Source organism: Tympanuchus pallidicinctus, unplaced genomic scaffold, assembly GCF_026119805.1.
Source record: "Tympanuchus pallidicinctus isolate F22 unplaced genomic scaffold, pur_lepc_1.0 scaffold3, whole genome shotgun sequence".
NCBI lineage: Eukaryota > Metazoa > Chordata > Aves > Galliformes > Phasianidae > Tympanuchus > Tympanuchus pallidicinctus.
Genome location: NW_026294747.1, coordinates 75208209 through 75228506, shown reverse-complemented (window position 1 = coordinate 75228506; position 20298 = coordinate 75208209).

Sequence of the window (20298 nt, the reverse complement as noted above, 5' to 3'; positions counted from 1 at the left end):
CTCTATTTAAAACTTTGTCATAATACATATGATGTTTGCTACAACTCAAACATTTAAAGGACGATAAATCCCCAAGTTCCCAAGATGTCCCAGCCGGAAGCTGAGGGTTTGCTTGCCAGTTCTTCTGAAGTGCTGATGCTGGGCAAAGTAGGGCTCCAGTGGCCTCTGATCTCCTGCATTCTTACTTAGCAATGTGAAGTCAGACCAGGGGGATTCCAACCTATTGCTGTTCTCGGGGAGAAATCCCCAGGAAATGGAGCTGAATTGACAAAGCCAATCATTTATAGTAAAAACCCTGCAAGACCCAGTGTTGATATTGATCTGAAGGGAGCTGCATAAGCTCACAAGCTCTGCTTTGAGACTGTGAGGTATATTCAATGAACTGCCAAAGACCCCAAAATTCTGTTTATTAAAACAAAATAAAACAAACAAAATAAACCAAAAGACAACAGCCACAATCCAATAATAACAACAACCCTGAGCAGCCTTACAAATAACTGTTTATATGCATATCTTGGACTACTAAGCGCTCTGCTTGTCATCTAGAAGAGTAAACTTTCTTGCAGGTCTCATGTTTACCACTTGTTGTCTTGGGAATCTCCCTGTTCGCTTCTTGCTTTGCTTTACTGCTGGCTTCATTCTGCTTCTCTAAAATGCTCTTGCCCAAGCAGGAGCAGGTGGACTTGGAGCAGGATTTGTGCCCAGTCCCACTCGCTATCCAACTTGGGAAGGCAGCTAGCCCCATGCAGGCTGACACTCAGCCATAGATGTTAGCTTCATTGATTTCACTGGTATACAAATGGATATTTCAACTATTTGCTGCAGATAAAGGTATTTAGAAGTTTTTTAAAGATACTTCTTTTAAGTTAAACTACTCCTGGAGTCAGAATAATAGAATCATAAAATCATTAAGGTTGGAAAAGACACTGAGACCGTCTAGTTCAGTTATCAACCCATGCCTGTGACATCTCTAGACCATGTTACTCAGTGCCACCTCTACCCTTTTCTTGAGCACCTCCAGGGGCAGTGATTCAACAGCCTTCCTGGGCAGCCTTTGCCAGTGTTTCACCACTCTTTCTGAGCAAAATTTTTCCTAATACCCAATCTGAACCTCCTCTGGAGCAACGTAAGGCCATTACCTCTCATCCTATCACTATTGCCTGAGAGAAGGGGATGAAGTCCACCTCGCTACAAACTCCTTTCAGATTGTTGTAGAGAGCAAAAGGTTTGATGCAGTTTGAGACATAAGAAACATAAATGGGGCATAAATGGATGGTGTTTCATTTCTTAGAGCCTTTAGAAGCACAGTGGATTAATGTCTTGGTGTTGTATGAAGAGTCACAGTGTGGAAATACTGTGATGCCAGTACCTTTAGCTCAGGGTGGAAGACTGCTTGCTGCAGGAGCATGGAAGTGAGAGGTGAGAGCACCTAGAGGGCAATGCCATGACTGGATCAGGATTGAGGGAATAGGCTGAGTGCCTGGCAGCCGGGCTGAGCCCAGGGTCAGCAGAGTTGGGTGGAAGCAAGCTCAACCTTGGGAATACGGCCTGGTTGGTGGGGCACTGTAACACTGTTTGGCATTTAAGATTAAATTCAAAGGACGTTCCCACAGAACTGTGTTTTGTAAAATGTATGGTCTTACACAGAGAGGCTGAGTTTTACAGGAAGGTTTCCAAGGTAAAAAGAGCAGCCGAGCTCCACCTGCTGCTGCTCCTGTGCCTCTGCCACCACCGCTCGGCCCTGCAGCCCTGTGCAGTGAGCTCCTGGTGCTCGCTGCTATTTCCACCCACCCTGTTGTGAGAGCACAAACGGTATATTAAGTGAAAGAGTTCTAAGGGGAAAATGTCCTACCGGATTTCTACAGATATCTGTGGGGCCATTTCTAGCATGGCATCAATCTAAATGTTTACAACTGTCATCTTATGGCTCTACAAAATCCTACTTAGCAGCTAAATAACATTTCCCCAGCTTTTGGAGATCAGTAAACAGTTAAAACTTTTTAAAATAAAAGTCTTTCAATGCCAATTTGATGCTCATCAAGGAACTTAAATCCAAACTGTCCCAAATCTTCTAACTAGAGTGGAGAATTTAAAGAGTTCTTTATTTTCAAGTGCTGAATACTCGACATTTCCCAATGAAATCAGATTTCTACAGTGATTCTAGATTTCTACAGTGTTCAGTGTTCAGTGTTCAAAAAAGGAGCTTAGTCAGATCAGTAGGTATTTGCGACAGCAAAATTCCTTTATCTATAATTAACTGCAATGTAAAAAGTTCCCCCAAGTGGTTTCTAAGCCCATTGCAACATAAAGAAAAGTACGTGAATGGCTGTGGAGGAAAAAAATGCCTATTTTTATGTGATGGCTGCAAAATAATATAAGAGAGAGGTGCAAGGTGAGTGAATACACAAGTATAAACACCAGCACTGCTTTTCTGTGAGAGTTCATCGCATTGGACAAAACCAGAGCATTTACAGCTTCTGCCCTTGTCCCTGCAAGTAAATACTAGCAAAAAAAGTTTGATGTACAGGATAACACCTGTAGGGATGGAAGACAATCAGGATACAAAATGCAATTTATAAATGTACAATAAACCCTAAATTAATGACAAAATGTCATAGAATCATCAAGGTTGGAAAAGACTTCCAAGATCATCCAAGTCTTTTCTTAGAGTAGCTGGGGCTCATCCTGCAAAGTCCATACAAAAATGACAAGGAAAATGAAGACTTTCTTTTTTTGTCACAATTAAAAAGAAGGCCAAAACAACAGTGGAACCCATTACCACAGTGTGCACTGGAGCCCAAAATAAAGAGTTCAAGAGCTAACCGTGTAGGAAATTCCCCTCCAAGTTATGCTTCATGGCATAAAACATGATGTGAAGGAGACACTAGCTTATAGAAAGAAAGGAAGATACCAAAGGAAATAAGGAATTTACATTTCTCATGCACATAAAATTTAGAAAGAAGATAACACGGTGATAAATAAAATATAGACTGCTTTCTAGATTTGATTTCAATATACAGAAGAGGATGCATATTAAATCTTGCCCTCCCTTTCCTCTTACAGAGTGCATCTGCTCACTGCTCTCAGAAAAAGGCGGGAATAAATCTTGCATGTGGTTGGAATAAAGGCTGTGTGGTATTTATTCAAGGAGACATTTATGAAAATAAATCTAAAAGCACCAACATACATCCCAAGGTCATGCAGTGTAACAAATGCCCACATTATGTGCAACTCAGTTAAAGCTTCAGAGCTGTGTACAAAAACTTGTATTTGAGCAGCTCACTTCATCAGGAAGGGACCCCAGATGTGGAATGGGTGGTGGCAGGAGGCTGGAATAAACAACCCACACCTGCAGCATAGGAATGGAAACCTCAGCACAGCTCTTGATCTCAGCAGTTTCTCTGCTTTGTTCCCAGCATTCAAAGACGTGGCCAAGGCAGATCACAACATTTTTAAATGAGTTTAAATAAGGATTTCCTTGAGAGGCATTCAGCTGAGAAGTTTAGTAAGAGGCCATGGTGAGAATAAACTGAAAAAATTCTTACCTAGATATTTCACCCTTACAAAGTCTGACACCAAACAACACTTGAGAGAAAACAGATTTCAGTGACTACTAAAACCCAGGTCACGACAGTGGCAGCTATGTGCCAGAGCAAGCACCTGCAACGTCTGTGAGTTGTGAGTTGTTTCCTTAAAGCCAGCCCCATTGATCCACAGGGTGAGAAATGACTAAAGCACCCTGTGCTCTGGAAGCATACGCCAGATAGCAAAGGCCAGGCGGGCTGCCCGGTGCAGGTCTCCTCTCTCTGCTGCATTGGCAGAGCCTCATGTGGCGCTGTGGGGAAGGAGTGCAGGTCCCAGCGATCGGGAGCACGGTACCAGTGGTGGCACGGGCTGCGGAGGTTTTTCTCGATGAGGGGAACACACGTACCTCTGGCAGAGCTCTTCTGAGGTGCCAGAGGGTTTTTATCTCCATCTTCTACAGGTGGCTGGGCATTGTTTGAGACTGCTCTCCTGCTGGCATCTGCCATTGCCTCTGCAGACTGATACATTCTCTCTGTAATGAGACATCTTCTATATTTAGATTATTTTAACATGAAAATGAAAAATTACGTTTAGTTTTCATTTAAAATTTGAGTCGTCTCTGATCTGGATTGGAAGAAAATTACATCTCCCTGTATGTTCGTTTTCTTCCCCTTCCTGTTTCAATGGCCAAGCAAAGACAATAGCAGCAAATTCTAATTTAGAAGGTGAAATCTGGCCACATCTGATATGGTTTTGTCATAACAGCTTTTGCCTCATACACTCTTCTGTCATTACAGGTGGACTTTACCCTCATAAAGTGATGTCAATGAGCTGTGTACTACATCTGCTGCCTTTCTTCTCCCCTGGGGAGCATTAGCTTTGTCTCCTGCTGCTGAAAATGAAGCCATTTAAATGATGGAGTTCATAATGCGTGAACCTACCACACACCCTTCTATCCCCAAAGCTTCTCCAAGGAATTAAAATTCAGATTGCACACTCTACATTGCACACTCTGATTTCTTTTCTCAGAGGAGAATGTATTCCTCATGAGTGGGTGAGCAAAGAAAGTTTGAGAGGAGAGAGTGAGTCTCATTGGAAAGCTGAGTGGCACCTCCCTTAATGCTGGTCCTCAAAACACCAAACATCTGCAGTGAGGAGTTAACTGTCTTTCTGTCCACAAATACCTGCCTCAGGTGACATGACTGCGTGTGTCAAGTCCTGTCTTTATCCACTGAGTTTAGATGAGGTGACATCTTAAAGTACATATGTGTCTGGAATATTTGCTGGTTTTGTCTAAATGTTTCCAAACAGAGGTTACCACATTACTAATGGCAGCAGTACAGGATTATTCTTTAATGACTTTATTCTATTCAGTTTTTAAAGTCTACATGGCAAAAATCTGATTTTACTGGTAAAACAACTCCAGTTCCCCAGTGGAGTAACTTAGACCAGAATTCACCCTTCCTTTTGAAAGCTGTCCTGAGTGCTAAGCTAAAGCACACACTAAGGAAGACATAAGCTCTGTGCCCTCCTGAAGGCTCCTCTCTGCAATGAGGGTTGCTATTGTGATCCAAGTGCTAGGGGACATCTGTGTCTAAGTGTTGGCAGAAAACTTCTGGCACTAACAGGGTTAATGTGGCTCTCTTTGGGAAAACACAGAGGTAGCAGATTAGTGGAGGCAGACTTTGCTGTGAGTCAAAAAAGAGAGAGTATAAACTGAGAAGTTGCTCCACTGTTGATTCAGAAATGTTTGTTTACAGCTAAGGAAAACAGAAGTTAAATTAAAAAGATTTCTCTGGAAGTGTCTGTTGGGAAAAGAAACCACCTTCAGCGGTGCTTCATTTTGAATTATTCTGTGAAAGAGAGCAATAATCTCCGTTGTGGTTCATGCTGCTCATTCAGTAGAGGCAGTTACGCTGTTGACATGGGCAGTACTGGCAGTGCCATGTCCCACCTCCCCTGGCTTTTTTCTCCTCACCCCACACTTTCCCCTCCAGCCTTCCCCACACCGCTCTCTGACTAACCCACATGCTGCACTGCCTGCACTGCATCCCTCCTGCTGTGTGCCTACTGCAGAAAACCCAGGAAAAGAGAACTCTCTGCAAAGTCGGCATGCATTGATTGAGCTCATAAACTCATTTAGAGTAAAAGTGAGAAAATCCACCAGTTGAAATAAAGACAGTCTAACATGTATAGCAAATTCTGCATATACAAACAAAGCAAAACAAGGAATTCACTCATTAATTCTCATCAGCAGGTAGATAGATGTTCAGCCATTTCCAGGAAGGGAGAACTTCATCATGTGTAAGCCGTTCCTTGGGGAATGAAAGGCCAGCATTCCGAACACTAACTTACCCTTTCCCGCAGCTTTTATAGCTGAGCATGGCATACACTAAGGGATATCCTTTCAGCCAGTTGGGTCAGCTGCCCTGGCTGTGTCCCCTCCCAGCTCCTCGATGGTGGGACAGTGTGAGAAGCAAGAAGTCTTTGTTGCTGTGCAAGGCCTGCTCAGCAATAGCTGAAATATTGGTGTGTTATCAACACAGTTTTGGACACAGATCCAAAACACAGCACTATACGAGATGTGACAAAGAAGATTAACTCCATCCCAGCCCAAATTGATCACACAGAAAATACATTTCTGATGGCCACAGTGCCTATTTATAGATGATCATTCATATTTCCATTGCCATCATCCAGCAAGAATTATCAAAGTGGTCTTTTCCATTCTAAAGTTGTACTCCTGTGGTTTTCTGTAGCACACAGTGAGAATTCTCCATCGGCCACAGCCTCGTCCAAAACCAGCACTCAGCTGATGACAGTATCACTAGACTTTCTGCTTGCTCTGAAAATTTAGTGTGGAAGCTGAAGTTAGCCAGATCACATATTTCTACGCTGACTGTTTTGAAGGTTCCAGAGTGGTAAAAAAACAGAACATATGGTCATGGATTTGGGATCCTAAAAAAGCCAACATGGCTAACCCAACATTGTTTCTTCAGAAGTACAGGCAACTTTTCTGATACAATAATAAAGAAAACTAGCTAGGAGACATTTAGCCTAGTGTGACAGTAAGTATAAATTGTCCTGAAAGCTCCAGACAGACAGCTTTGCTATAATGTCATACGTACTTGAAGCTGTCTGCCATCAGGAGCAGCTCATAAGGGCCTTTTGGAAACAATGCTTGTATTGTACGTCCTTCTAAAAGCCTGATAGGTATTTGGCCATCTTAACTACACCCATGCTGTTGGCAATGTGTGGCATGTGTGGTGCCCCAGTGGTGAGGAGCACGCAGTGGACTGTAGCTCAGCAAACACATTTCCAGTCCAGCTGTGCTCCCAGCAGAGCCCTTTGCTGGCAAGTGAGCAGCCGTGCTCTGTCAGGAGCTCACAGATAGTGTACTGCAGGTTTCCCAGAGTACCAGATGGAGGCTAGAGCTGGTGTCAATCAAGTATTTTCTTTTGGAATACTTAGAAATTGAGCCCAGGCCATTTTACTGCCAGTTGGTTACTGACAAAAGAGCTAAACAAACATCAGGGAAACAGAAAATTATGGTAATTACTTCGCTTTTGAGAGCTCCTCACAAAATATAATATTCTATAAAAGCCATGATGCAGGGAGGTGACTCTCTGGGAAAGCTCCACTGTAGATGGCAAAGTTCATTACAGGTCTGAAAATTAATTAATTTCTGCTTAGGAAGCATTTTCTGTGTTGGGTGTTTGAAACATTCCATTGAACTGTTTCTTTTCAGCAGAAGGCTTGCTTAGTTAAGTGTGAAAGCCACTCAGCTTATTATGTACACATACACTGTACAAAGATCACTGCATTTGGGCTCACATGCCATCTCCTCCAAGCAGGAAGTCTATGTTCATCTAATGCAATGACTGAAGTCCTCACTGACTGTACTTGAAGTGTGAAAGAGGTGATTAGCAGAGATGGCCCAGAGTGCCGTGGTGACAGCTAGACCCTGTGATGCTTCCAAGAGGGAGAGAGGTCAGGGCTGGTATTCAGGTCTGAGTGGATGCACTCATCTCTGGGCTCCACTGACTTCAGCGGTACCATGCTGGGTGAGGGCAGAGGTACCTGACTGTCCCACAACCACAGACACAAACAATACACATAGCTGTGGGCAGTACGGCCTGAGGAGCCTGAGAGCAATGCAGCTCATGCTACCAGAGGAACCAGCTGGCTGATGGCTTCAGTCCCACTCTACACTTCACTGACAACTTGACTCTATCACCTATCATGCTGCTTGCATAGTGTGCTCACGTATATCCGGGTACCTGTATTAATGTCACACTGAGTCCCAAACCCCCAAAGTCCCATGTGGCCAACCAAACCACTGACATCCAACTAAACTAGAACTGCATTTGAATTTAGGAGAGAATACGAGAACAGCCTGTCTGACTGCCCTTCTAAAGGATGGAGAAACTGTTTTTACAGCTATAATGCTCCCTTATTTTCCCTCAAACCAAAAATCAATAAATGCAGTTTATTTCTGCACTGAGGACTACATCAACTGTTTTCTCCATTGCAAAGGATACGTGTGGTCTCACCTGTCACTGAGATATCATAGTATATTACATTAGTGCTTTGCAGTTCATGCTAACCTACTTTCAGTTGGTGCACAATGGTCAGAAAAAAATGGCTTGAGTTCTTCTTTGCTGGCTTTGGCCATGCTTCTGCACTCACGTGGCAAAACTGCAATTTGTTTCTTCACTGAAGACTGCACTGAAAAAGAAGACCAAGGCACATTGCCCGTTTGAAGAGATGCCAGTGTGGCCAGATCACTGTTGCCAGCTGAGTGCAAGTGATCCCAGCTGCAAAATACACTGGAAATCTCCTATGGCACCAAGTGCTCAACAAACAAGGCTGTGTTCAGAAGAGCTGCACAGGGCTAGTGGGAGAGGGAGCCCTGAGGGATGATGTATTTGGAACTCAAAGTATACTGTACTTGTGCTAGCTGCTACATCTTTTAAAGTCAATCCCAGAGATAGAAAATTCCATTTAATCTCTGAAATATTTTCTTTGCTAGCAGCAAGATGGAGTCAGCCTAGTTAGATTTTTGTGTTGACAGCTTTGCATTTCCCTGCAGTGCCTAAAACACAAATACTTCACCTTAAACGTTTGCTTCTAAAAATGGTGCATCTCTGTACAAGTGAAAAGCAGGTGATTAAATGTTCTAGGACATGAGGCATGGTGACAGTGTAAACTATATGCTGTAAGCACCAATTTGCTTATTCCCATGAGTATTTAATACAAGCAATTCAAGATCTAAAAATGTGCCAGCTGTGAGCATAAGTCCCTTACAGCTCTAAAATACAGATTTGTGGTGTTCTTTTGTTTTTTTCCTGTATTATGCCATCTAAGTGCATAAATGCCGCCCTTGCTGGCTGCCCTTTCAGTATCCTGATACTGTTTACTTGTTTGCTCTTTGGCTGAAGATAAATCACAGCAGACATGTCAGATTATAGGTATGTGTTTGGATTCCTGAGCACATGAAATTGCTGATAAATTGTGTCTGGCTAGCACAGAGGTACAGCTACAGCACATCACATCACATCCATTTCACAGCAGTCTAGAGAGTGCCAAAATACTTTGTCCCTCAGGGATGAGATCCAAACTGCCCTGCAGCTCTGCATCTTTCAAGCCTCCTAAACAAAGTGGGGGTCAAAATCAGCATATTGAGAAAATGTTGTGGTTTGAAAAGGAGAAATAAAAACATGCCAGCGTATCTTAGCTTGCTCTGGTTTTGATCTACATACAGGTCAACCTGCTTGAATCTGCCTGACCTCTGAATCAGTGCTGTACTTGCTACATTGCTATTTTTTACAGTATTGCTTATTGCTTATATTAACTAATCCCATTTGATCGTTATAGTTAATTAACTACAAGTTTATAGTACGTGGTCTATTTCCTCCCAGCTTCTGGTTGTCCTGACTTACAGGAGATTTCCTTTTGCTCTCGATAAGAACAAAAACTGACAGTTACTGGTCTGCTTGTGGGTACTCTCAAGTTTACTTGCTACATCTGGGTACTGAATAGATTTAAAGAAGGTCTTTGAAATGAGCAGAGCTTTTGGCTAATTAACTGCAGGGTGATGAAAGTTGTTAACGGTATCCCAAATGTTCAGAACAAGCTAGCCAGGCAGAGTGCTTGCAAAGGGCTGTGTGTGCCACCCAGTGTATGAAGCTTGTACTTGGCACAAAAGTCAGCATCTGAGCATTTGAGACCTTTCTGAAGCATCAAAATGATATTTAGAAAGTCAATAAGTGGAAAATAAGGAATTAATTTTCTAAAACTATGAAAAAATAGTACTAAATGTTGCACTTGATAATTTTCAAAATTATTTTTGGGCAAGATTTTGTTAAATGAAGCATAAACAAAACTGTTGAGTTTGCCCGTTATTCCCAGTAACCAACATTTTAGAGGAAAAGATTAAAAGAAACCTGAAAAACATCTGAGAGTTGATGGTGTAAAGGCAGGATACCACATAAGAAACCACATGCTGTCACACCTTTTCAGACTGAGACAAAATGCTGTTCTGCACGGATAAGAACTTAAACCCTGCAAAGCAGTTTGAAAATTTTTCATTTTAAGCTACCATACCATTTCCAGTGCCCTGAACATGTGTCCTCCTCAACCTCTGCTCATCAACCTGACTGCTCTCAGACACCTCACTATGAATCATTTATCCTAACTATCTGTTCATTTACTACATATTTGGTACAGACACCTGTGGTGAAATACCAGCTTTTGTTTAAAGAATTTGGGGATTTGATCTGCGGTGACCTAGCAGCTCCCATAGGAGCTTCTCAGAGGCTGATTGCTGAAGCCAGGTACTTTGCAATGGCAGACCAGCTTGGCCTCTGTATGGGAACTATTGAGTCATAGCCTGAACCACTGATTGATCACCTGAGGCAAGGACTGAGTCAGCTGTGGGAGCACAGGTGAAGGCAATTCAGGCTCCACCCCTCCTGCACCCCCCCCCCCCCCCCCCCCCCCCCGTCATTTAAGGGGTGACTGCTCTGAGGAAGGATCTCTCTCTGGAGATCCCTTCTTTGGGGAGTCTTTGCTGCAAACCTAGATCTTCAGATGCAGGTGAGCATTCCTTTCCTGTTTGTTTCTTTTCCCATTTTCACCACAATAATCTTTCCAGCTGTAGCACCATCTGTAACAGCCTCTCACTTCTGGAAACTTCCTTCTGGTCAGTGGTGCATAGAGAAGCCCTGCTGCCATCACTCTATCTGATATGTATGTTGTTGGTGTGTCAGCTGAATGGATTTCTAACGTTCAAAATGCCACTTAAGTGTGTTTTGAGGCACGTGGGCAAAGAAGTGGAGCGCCCACCTTCACCTTCTGCATCTCTAATTGGTAACAGTGGAAAATCCCCCCCCCCTCACTGTACATGCAGTAGGCTGGGTGAGTGTGATGTGCTGATGTATTACACTGTAATAAAAGTCAACCTCCATGAATGCTTTAGCTGTAAGGTCTGACCCACTATTCTACTAAGAAACATCAGAGGAATACTTTGAAGACTTAACTTGCATTAGTCCTGCTATTTACTTACAGCCATATCTGTGCAGAGAGGTCTGTATGCCCCTGAAATTATCCTGGTGGGAATTTATGGTAAGTGAATACCAGCAGTGGGATGCAAGCAAAGGCAGAGAGTTTTCTTGGCTCTCAGGAGTGCTTTCAGTGAGTGCCTGAACATCCTGCTCCATCCCTTGTGGAACAGTGTGTGCTCCTCACACATACAGGCTGTGCTGTGCAGCAGTATTGGCATGGGAACTCAAACTTTTAAATGTATGGAGCTCCCAGTAAAGAGGAGACCCCACCACCTACAGCTTCGGAACTAATTTTGAACTAATTTTGAAGAGAGTTGTATGAAATCTACTGTTAATACTGTTTAGCTCCCCCTCACGAGGTTGGAGAGAACTGTAGCTCTCAGTTCTCTGAAATGCCTGGAGCTGTTTCCTTATGGCAGCACAATGGCATGAACATACCCTGAGCTGCGTGACCTATCTTTTCCATGAGCTTTGTGAATGCACTGTGTGTCTTCCAGATGTTGGAGCTGTGGGGTATGAGATCATCTCAGCTTTCAGAACAGACTGCTTTTATGAAAATGTGACACAGAAACAATCTATAGATATAAAATTTAAAGAACCCATCTTGCATTCATTGTAAAGGGAACAGGTTGGTTCTAACTTATGCTTGTTAATGAGATAGTCTGGAAGCAGCTTTGTTTCCAGCTTTGTGCTGGAAAACCATAAAGAGCTTAGGTGGGAAAGCCTCTGCTGCCAGAGGGATGCAGGTGAAGTCAGTTGTACAAGTGAAGGTTTACAAAACCAGACTTCATAGATGTACACAATCAAAACAAGAGAGGTTCGTAATCCATTTGTGTTCTCTTTAAAATAGTTGCCTTTTCTTTGGCAAATACCATCTATTCTGAAACCTGTCTCCTTTCTATGAGGGGGAAAAAAAACCATACAGTTATTTAACCACTGTCTTTTCCTTGCTGGAACTTGATTATGATGATGATTATTTTTTACAGTTCAGCAGCTCTACTTGCAGGTAAAAGCATTCACTATACTGCATGTAGTTCCTGAGCTGGACAAAGGCAATTATTAAAGAGAACACAGAACATAAAGCCTATTTCTCTTGGCACTACTGTCAAAACTGAGCGACTTCATTTTGTTCCACCCTAGCTGCATTGATTGAAAATGTGAAATTGTGTTAGTAAGTGGCTCTCTCCTACCTATTTACTTGGGTTCATCTGTTCATTCAGGCAGGCAATGGCCCATACCTAACGCTAAATACTCTCTTGTTCATTTCAACTTCCTTCTTTGGTGAAGTGAGATTTTTAGTCTTGGAAATCATTGCTCAAATCAAAATGATTTCAAAATTGAAACAAAATGATGTTGGACAATGAAAAATCTAATTAAACTAATTAAATACAATTATTAAATTCATGTGTTACCTGAGTTCAGGAGGCCATTGTGACTATGGCATCTTGACTCTTGTATGACTTCTGGGCCCTGTTTTTCAAATTGCCGTGTTCCTTTTGTGATGTGCAAAAGTCGCAGAACTCACGTGACGCCAACTGCTACGTGGGCATGAGAAGCTGTGAGTTTTAGGTTCTCTATAGGAGAGGAAAAGAGCTCGTGCCAAGGGATAATGAAGTGCACCAGAGGTAGGATTGGGGAAGAAAGTGACTTGTTTTCTGCCTGGAGCTGTTCAGCTAGAGAGAGTGAAAATGGCTGAGGACTGCTAGTTTAACCTCTGCCGGGGCTGATTTCTCGTTCTGTAGCTGTGACTTGGAAATAAGAGTGTTCCTGTGTGTTCTCAGCTACATCTGAGAAAGAGCCGTGCCCACTGCTGGGCTTGGCGGAGCTCTTCTAGACCAGAGTTTCTAGAGCAGAGAAGAAAGCATTAAAAAGCTATACATCCAAAAAGGCACTACATACTTATTTTTGCTGCAAACTTAAATGACTTGTGAACACAAAGTGACAGTGCTATCAGTGTAAGGAGCTGCCTGTGTTCAAGATTCCAAATCCATCATCTGTGAAAGGTCAGCTGTGTGAAATAACAATGCATGTTTGAGGAACCCAGCTTTCCCTAGAACTGCACTCTCCAGCTTTTATCTCAGCACTGTTCTTCCCTGGACTAAATTCTTGAATGCGGAGATGAAATTCCTAGGCACCCTTTTGTCACCAAACACCATCTTGACTACAATAAGCTGAAGACAATGGGTTATTTCTAAAAACATCTGTCTGTATTGTGATTCTGTATACACAGGTACTTGTGATGCTTGAAGCTGACTCAGTTGTAGCTTTACATTGCCCTGTACTTTTAGGAAGTTTTGTTTTTTTCAGTGACTGACTTTGAGGTGGGTTGTCTATGTTTCTAAGGTAACTATCATCACCTGTTTGTGTACTTCTGTACCCCATTTCCAGCACAGAACTGATTATATTTATGAGAATGAGTGTGTCAGAAAACACCAGCAAATTATACCAAAGAAATCTCAAGGCAGTTTCCCAAGTCATTATAATCATCATAGGAGGTAAGGAGGAAACTGGTTTGTTTAGTGAAACATTGTTTGATTTAGCAGCTGAGTGACTCACATCAAATTGAAAATTTGTTGCTATACTGAGTGCTTAATTGTGAAGATAAGCCTAGCTTGGAGATAGTGTGTAGGCTGCGACAAGCAGATGCCAAAATCGGGAGGATGAGTAGTGAAGTTTAAATTATTAAAGTCTGAATTGAAAGCAGTGGTAAAGATATGGACTGCCCTTCGTTAATCACTATTTAGGGTTTTCCTTCTTTGTTTCATTATTCATTTTGACAAACTACCCTATAGCACCCTGTGGCACAGCTGTAAGGCCTGAAGCAGAGCTTTTACATGAATCTTGCTTCCAGGGATCCTCTGTTTGCATTTATTAATGACAGTGAAGTTACCCAGCTATAGAAGAAACTGGAATGATGGCTGTATCCCTTCCGTCTGTGATGGGATGAGAGCATGCATATCTCTCCCATCACCTGCCTGCCCGGTGCTTGTTTAAAAGCCACATGTGTGGTACTCGCATACACTTGTTTATGTTGTTATGATGCTTATTCCTTCCTTGCTTACATGCCTGTCTTGTTGCAAACAGGGCTGCACTAGCTGTGTGCCGAGAGTGAGCACAGGTTCAGTGGCAGCAGACAGTGTAGGGGCTGAAGACAGTGGAGCACAAAGGTGAAGGCAGACGAATGGAGGAAGAGCCACTTTGTGTCTCCAAGCACTCAGTTATAGAAGCATTTGCAGGGGCACCTGCATCTTAAATGAGGACTTGAAGCCTCGTCTCTGTGCCCAGACATCCTTTGGTCCCTTAGAGTGGGGACACCAGGCACGAAGTTCTCCCTGAGAGGAGAATCAGCTGTGTACAGTCAGTTTTTTTTTTTTTTTTTTTTTTACCTGATAACCTTCACTTTTCTTCGCTGGAATTCCTTTGTTTATCTCACCAGCAGATGGTGCTGTCTCTTGCACCAGCAGCTGCTCGAAGTATAAAAGAGAGAAAGCCTCATTCTCTGTGCCACGCACATACACAACATTATTTCTGGAAGAATGCTGCCTACTCTCCAGCACCCTTGGTGTGAGAGGTGCTGCAGGATGCCCTCCAGTCATGCTGCAGCTTACAACATGCACGTGTGGGGGAAATAACTGTGGCAGGTAGACACACATCGGAACTGTGATGTGAACAGTCAGAACCACTGTGCCAGCAGTGTCCTGCCAGCCAGCATTGCTCCTGTGCCCATCAGTGGGGGCGACACAGTGCATGGCAGTGGCTTCCTCCCTCTGACCTGCTCAGCCTGGCTGGCGTCATGGCCACTGTGACCACAGGCCCTGCCTGCTGGGGTCCACATGTGGGGTGTCCACAACTTCAAGCTCAGAGCTCTGCATAAGGCTTGGTGGCAGCCTTGGCCACCAGGGTTTAATTTGGGGGGCAAGTTATGCACAAAAAGCTTTTTTTTTTTTTCTTTCATTGTCTGAGAAGGGGTACAACTGTGCCTGCTGCGTCATTGCTTGCAAGGGGAATAGTCATGAACAGACTCATCTCACTGTGCCTGCAAAAGCACTGCCTGTGCCCACTTGTTCCCCTGGAATAGCAATGCTTGCTGCAGGGCCTCTCTTCCCTGCAAATAGATCAGGCGCTGCCTCAGCTCACTGCCAACATTGCCCCTCGGATGCAGGATTACCTTATCAGCAGCAACCAGATGGTGTGTATCAAGGCCCTGCCAGTCATCCCACACCTGTTGATCCTACATGGCGGCCAAAAAATTAATTGCTTTAGAAATGTAAAAGCTAAAGCCTGAAATCATGAAAAAAAAGATTAAATAGAAAAAGTGGGGAAGGCTGGGAACTTTCTTCCTGATATTCATATCAGTGTCAGCACATTTTGGAGGATGACTTACACAGCATCTGATGCAGTTTGCAAACGCAAGAGAGGTGGAGACCCCAGAGAGCAAATATTCTTGTCAAGAAACACCTATTTAGTGGCTACCAGTCGAGTTCAATTTGCATATGTTTAAATTGTGGAGATAAGAGCAAATGCAGAAAGCTGTCAGAAGGGATGCTGCACAGTGATGCTGTTATCAGGGTGCCGCTGCCTCCACAGATAGCTCCCAACACGTGGCACTGGGCAGGCTGTGCTGCTCTCCAAGCCTTGATGTGCCATGCAGCATGAATAAAAATGTTTTTCACCTCCCTGTCGTGGTGATCCCTGGGTACCCAGGCCATGACCATAAGCTTGGTGCATTCTCCTCAGCCCCAGTGAGACATGTGCTGTGAAGTAGCCCAGGATGAATACGCACAAAATTTTCCATGAACATGCCCATCTAAATCTACAGATAGATATATATGGATATATACCTATACCCTACCTTCTGTAAATCACCAGTCACAGTTTGAGTAATGTGAATAAAGGGAGCAAATTTCGGGGGGAAAAAATGCTTATAAAGGTATATATGAAGAAGCTGACATTTTTAGCCTTGCCTGCTGCTCGGAGCAGTCCCACAAGTGAGTGACTTTGCTGAGGTCCATGCGCAACCACTGCAGCACGAAGGTAGAGGTCTGTAATTCTGTCTTGCCCCACACCTGGCAGCATCTCTCTGACTGTTCTGCACTTTGGTTGACTTTGTACGCACAGCTATGCCAGTCAGGCGTGCCAGCAGGCAGCACAGTGGTCTCTAGCCATTTGGAAATGCCCATGAACAGAGCAGGTTGGGAGGAAACTGTAAACCTTAAGTTTGGAAATGGCTTTGAGTTCTGACTCCTTGAAACTAACTTTGTATGCTTATCTGTACCATGTTAAATGATGGCTGTCCCATACCAGACCTTCTACAATCCTTTATTTATGGATAGAAAATGAAAATAGCACTGTTGAAAACAGCAGGAGCTGAAAAGTGTTTCTATTCATTCTGTACAACTAGCATTATTCCACCTAGAGGTTTTAATTCTCAAAATTCATCTTTTCTTGTAGTTCTCTTCCATGAAGTGACTCAGACAACAATCTGAATTGTCTCTTCCTATTTATGCTGTTTAGCATTGCTTTACTACCTAAGAAGTGATGGATTTGACACTGTGCTTCTACAGAAGTTTGCAGCTGCTGCCTCATTGCACAGACCATTTGTGTTAGGTTAGGAGGTTAGGCCACTAATACTGGGTGCTGAAGCAAATTAGTGACTGTGCTAGCAGAGTGTGGGAGCCATGAATGAACATACCAGTGGCTAGTATTTGTTGTTGTTGTTTTGTTTAAATAAAAAGAAAAGCATTGCTAGAAATAAATACAGGTCACAGACTGGGGACAGCTAACAAAATCAGCCTACCTTCATGTAAATAGAGGACTGCTTTCTGAGCATTATATTACATGCTGTGTTGTAAGTGAGAACATCTCCTTTGTCCTCAGTACATGAGGTAAGCCTTTGGGGATAATGCTGCAGCTGGATTTTATGTAACTGCCACCAACAGGAAATATTAGTCACGTGTGCTGCAGCGCTGGTAATTGAGTAGTGGTGAAAACCTTGCTGGACATGTTCATCAGATCAGCCCCTGGTCCATTTTCAATGGGAGCTATTGTGCTCTCTCACCATCCACTGTCTGGAGGCTGTTAGCAGAAGCTAACATGGGCAGCTGGTGGTGGGCATCACCTGCCTTTTCTGATGCATTCAGTACTCGGGAAGTATGGAGAAATCTGGCTCAAAGATATCTAAGAATAGAGAGAGGTTTGCATAGGAAAGATCTATATGCTGCTTCCAAGAAGACCAACTGCAGAGGTACCTGCATAAGGATCAAGAAGTGGCATTCTTCTCATCTGACGTTCTGCCCTTCAGCTGATCACCAAGGGGTCCTGCAGAATCATTGGGGAAAAACTGCCACCTGCAAGACTTAACCTACCTATGTGCTACAGGTTGTCTTTAAGGGATGAATTTCCTTCCAGGAATTGCCTGTTCTTCTCCACTGACTTTAAAGAGAATGATGGGTGATAATTTGTAAGAAATGGGACCAGAGGATTCTCAGCACTTTTTAGTACAGGAGGTGCCTGCCTGAGGAGTAATCTCTGCACGCTCTATCATTGCTAGTGCAGACACCTCCATGTGATTCCACATGGGCTCTGCAGTGGCTGCAGATGGACTGCAGCTGACCACACTGCTTATGAGCACCGCTGCCCCCAGTTACTCGCAGTATTTTTCAGGATGTGATACAAATAGAAGCAAATAATATGATCAAAGGCATTATTGCAGCTCTGCCCCCCACTGTACATCTGCCATTGCAGAAAGCAGTCCTTTATGGAACAGATGCCTCAATAGGGCCCAGAAATGCAATGACTGCAAAATATTCATCAAAATGCCAGTGGGAGGCAGGGGTTTGCCCAGTTTTTCTGTAATTTCTATCGTTGTGCAGAAGGGGATATAAATATGTAGGTGTTTATTTACTAAGCATCATCTGTCAGAGAGCTGCCAGCAAGATTTTGCCTTTCATGAACCAACACTGACATCCAGTGGCACCACGGGGTGGCCGAGGGAGGCAGAGCCCTCCCCAGACAGCCTGCTGCCTCCTGCCTGGAAAAGAGAAAAGAGGAAACAATTTTTCTTTTTTTTTTCTTTTTTTTTTTTTTCTTTTCTGAAATGCAACATCTGTGTGTCAATAGTAGCCTAATTCCATGTAAACAAATGCATGGCATAAAAATTATTCTCAGACACTTCATTTCACGTGCTTTTAGACATTAGAATTGTCTCTTCCTTTTATTTTTTTCCCTCATGTTCTGTTTTGCAAGCTGACATACCTGTCTCAAATAAATAATTTCTTTGACTTTCTCTCAAACCCTTTCCAATTTCTCTTTGCTTTTTTCCCTTATCATTTGGATTTGGATTGCCTGACAATTTCCTATTCTCCTTCCGACCTATTCTCCTGAGGCAGCTCTCAGAGGGTTCCATCTCATTCTGCTGTCATTTTGACTTCCTTCCTTATTGTTTCCCATTGATTTCCTTTGTAGGACTTAATTTTAACCCAATTTACAGTGCCAGTAACCTAGGTTGCTTAGTTAGTTAGATTTAGATCCCAATTCATTTCCTTCCCACTGACAATTGTTCAACCTTTCCTGCTGAAATCACTGTACTCACTCACTCTCTGGAAGCTGTTTCCTTCCCACTGCCTCTTGCTGATGGCTGGAAAGCCGAGTGAGGGATGAGGGCTGGAGATCCGCAGGTCTGTCTCTGTGAACACGTGAAGAGGCACTAGCTAACAGCAGAAGCCAGCATGCAGTGATTTTAGCCTTTCATCTCACCTCCAAACAGATGCAGTGCATGCTCTGTTTTTGGGAGTGAAATGGTCAAAATGCATTGCGTTCAAATTGTCTTCTGTCAGGCATGAAGCTACAGTGAGCTATGAATACCCTTCTTTCCAGGGTGTCTCTGAGAGCTATCTGTGCCTATGTGATGCTCTTCTCTTGTTGGTTTCTTTCTCTTTTTTTGTTTCATTGTCTTTATTCTCTGAGAAACCTGCTTTTCATTTCCTCTTTAGGACTCGGGGTCGTGCTCTTAACAAATTAAAAGTGAATGTGCTTAATAGGGAAAGAGCAGAACTGCAGTATTTTCTGCTGCTTATGCTGAACAATGACAGTGTAAGCTCTGGATCTATCGGAAAACATTATGGTGTTCTTTCCCTAGCATGTACCCATCAGTTACCAACTGGCTTAACCTTTCCTCAACAGATAATTATCACTTAATAAGAATTTACTCTTAAGTGTATTTTCCCTCAGGAGCACAGGTTTTCTTTGTTCAGCACAAGCGTTTCCATGTAGATTGCAGCAGTTATTGGAGCATGATGAGCCTTAGTACAGGTTCTGATTTGTCTTAAGCTGTTGTCTAGACCACTATTTGCACTGAACCATTACATGCTACACAAAGATCTATCTCCATTTTTCAGCATCTGCTCATTTCACATGCTGGAGCATAGGCAGGGTTTACTGCCTGGTCTGCTCAGTGCAGGCAGCCTCTGAGGCTGTGCACTACTTATGTGTGAGGATGCAGCAGGCAGGAGCAAGGAGGGGGGCTGTAATTGGGCTGTCACATCCCACAGGCTGCAAGGATTCATTTTCAGATCAGTACATCAGACACACAATCAAATGATGGGAACTTGCTCTCAGCTGCTCCTTTCCAAAGAGAATTTTTGTAGTGCTGTGCTCCTCTCCACAATGCCTGCTCTGATCAGGAGAGGGATGTTTGACTGCCTAAGCTCTGCCAGAGAGACAAAGGGGAGGGAGGGAAGAGCAAAGGGAGTCCTGAACACCAGGGGAAACACCTGGTCATAAACATAGGAAGGGGTGAAAATCCCAAGTACCTCTAGTAGGAAAAGTTACTTAATCCACATGACTGAAATAACAAAAGATGGTCAAGAAAGGGATGGCTGTTCAATGCACAAGTCCGTAAAGCAGCAGAGGTCTCCTATGGCCTGTTCCATCCCTTTCTCAACAACCATTCAGCCCTGTGGTATTTCTTCCTCTCACGGCAGCAGGAGAGGGCTGGCACAAACTTCCTTGAAGAGGACATGCTCCTCTGCAGTACTCTCTCAAGCACTCAAACACCAAGGCTGTTTTCCTTATGAGACTTCTTAGTTGTTAGTCTACAACATCTCTTACTATCTTATTCAGTGTCATGTTCATGTTGTTTATTTTTTTGACATGACCTTTTCCCATTCTGCATGGTTCAATTTTCAATTATTCTTCTTAATTAATTCTG